This window comes from Alosa pseudoharengus, unplaced genomic scaffold (genome assembly GCF_046254945.1).
Source record: "Alosa pseudoharengus isolate Yale_2024_CS ecotype anadromous, Long Island Sound unplaced genomic scaffold, YU_APseudo_1.1 YU_APseudo_1.1_scf_10, whole genome shotgun sequence".
Classification (NCBI taxonomy): domain Eukaryota; kingdom Metazoa; phylum Chordata; class Actinopteri; order Clupeiformes; family Clupeidae; genus Alosa; species Alosa pseudoharengus.
Genome location: NW_027468565.1, coordinates 25,719,249 through 25,721,748, shown reverse-complemented (window position 1 = coordinate 25,721,748; position 2,500 = coordinate 25,719,249). Strand labels below are relative to the sequence as shown.

The following is a 2,500-nucleotide window of genomic DNA, read 5'->3' as shown; positions in this document are numbered from 1 at the left end:
CACACGCGTGCGCACACACACACACACACACGCACACACACACACACACACACACGCGCACACACACACACACGCGCACACACACACATTTAAATTCTTTATTTGGATTAGAAGATAAGCATATATCATGGCATAATCCAAATGTGATTGAAAGGTGTACAACAGCAGCCAATATCCAGTCCATTATGCACATTAGGGGTAAAGGTGGCACCTACGCCTCCATATGTAGAGGCTACCAATTACTGCTGATACAGAGCAATATCTTGTCAGTTTCTTGGCCTTGTTCTTATGTAGTCCGCAGATCTGCAGGCCTCTTACACACATCTTGTGCACATGGTCTAAACTACCAAAAATGAGGGCAATGATTTTACAGGAGTAGCCAGAATTATTAAAAACATTGTACCATGGTTGATATTTTAACAGTTTTGAAGCATAGCAGGTGTCCATGTAAGCATCGAAAGAGCAACCAATTTCTATTATTGTAACGGCTTTGGTGTGTTCATTAATTACAACTATGTCAGGTGTATTTGGTAAGTTATTTATGGCAGTTTCCAATGTAGCGCACTGTTCGTGTGGGGGGGAGAACCAGTCTGTCTTGATCTTTTCGTTGTGATGAATTGCAGCAAAGGTGGCATTGTCACGGAGCTCCTTCACTGACAGTGCAACGATACGGTCGTGGCGCGCGATGTACAGTCCTTTGTTTGCAGCGCAGCCATTAAGGATGTGCGCGATCGTCTCCCTTTGCTGGGTGTGATGTTGCAGACAAAACGGCTCATGTGCGGATGGAAACCATGTTGCTAAGTTGGACTTTGTTGGTAGTACCTGAAGACGAGCTTTTATTGTAAATCTGTGGATGTCATCTTGTAGGGCTGTGTTTTTCAGAACTGTGTGTGAACGTTATGGTCGGCACAGGGCAGGCAGGCCAGTTGTCCTTGTAGGCGTAGGCCTGTCCAGTGCTGTATCATGCGCGAGTGGAAGTGATTGATTATTGCCCTTCTGCTGTTTTGCGCGTCGAGAAGTTGAATGTTGTCGCCAGTTGTGATGGTTGCCTCTGCCGTGATGGTTGGATCCGTGATGATGTTATTGTTGATTTCCACTGACTGTCCTAATGTGTCCCTCCAGCGCAGTTGGACATTTGCGCGGTTGCATAGGTCATTCAGGTCCAGCCAGTCCGAGCGCACGCCAAAGCCTGGTGTGTTGGTGTCCAATTTTCCATTGGCTTTTCTTCTGAACCCGAGGAAGCTGGCGTCATCTGATGTAGATAGAGGGACCTTGCGTTTCCTCAGATGTAGCAGAAGTGCTCACGCACGGCTGCGTCATCATTGTTTAGCATCCTTAACAGGTTGCTTATTCTGGCGCCAACATACACCCACTCTATTTGAGGGACACCCAGCCCTCCATCTCTGGCCCTGTGAAACAGAACGTCTCTTGTCGAGTGTGTGTTTAATCCCATCCAGCGTCTTACTAGGCCTACAGTCTTATTATTCAGCTCATTTAAGATGAATTTAGGGATGTGGATGTTTGCAAAGAGATGCTGTATTTTGGAAAGAGCAATCTCTCTTATGGCCTGTAATTTCATTGCGACAGGGAGGGGGGATGAATCTACCATCTCCATCCTTGTGCAGTATTCGCTGCTAAGTTTGTGTAACTGCTCTTCCCATTCACCCGCGATGTTGAATCGGTGTCCGAGGTAGCAGTAGGTTTCGTGGCGCGCATACACTTTAATCTCATTGCCCATGATGGAAAAGGAGGGTGGCTTGTCTTTCTTGGCTTGATACCACCTGTTACCTCCACTGCGTCTCTCGTAGAACACAGCACACTTGGTGTTTTTCACCTCTAGTCCGGACCACCGCAGGAATTCGTCCGTGTGGAAGAGCATGGTCTTGATCACTTTCTCATCCCTGGATGACACCTGGACGTCGTCTGCATAGGCCTGGACAGGGTATGGTGATCTGATGTGCGGGGGGGAGCAGAGACACAGCCACTTGAGCCACTGGTTAAGGGATAGAATGAAGTTTACTGCGCTCCATGGGCAGCCTGTCTTGATGCCGGTTCTTAGTTGGATTGGGCTAGTCAATTGGTCTCCACAGATCACCTGGAAAAAGGAGTTTTTGTAAATGTCCTTAATCATGTTGATATACGGTTTGGGTAGGTGAATTTCGTCCAAGGCCTTAATCATAACGGCATGCGGCAATGAGCCAAATGCATCACGGAAATCTAGAAAGACTGCATAGAACTTGGTGGATTCATGTTTAAAATCATCAATTGCTGTTTTCAGGCAAAAAACGTGCTCGTTCATGCCTTGACGGTTAATATAGGCTTTTTGTTTTTCCGACAAGATGTTAATTTCGCAGAGCCATGGCAGGATGCGATTCGGAATGCACTTCATAAGGACTTTGTAGACGGTCGGGAGTAAAGAGATGTCTCTCCATGTTGCTGGGTCGTCAGGTATATTGTCTTTTTTAGGGATTCTGTGGATAAGGGCTCCTTTCCACGAATT

At 46.8% G+C, this 2,500-nt stretch overlaps 1 protein-coding gene across 1 annotated transcript in view; it reads left to right on the top strand.

Annotated features, from left to right (window-relative positions):
* Positions 1-2,500, top strand: part of shank3a (SH3 and multiple ankyrin repeat domains 3a) — a 222,042-nt gene that overhangs the window by 91,986 nt on the left and 127,556 nt on the right. The window lies entirely within an intron of this gene.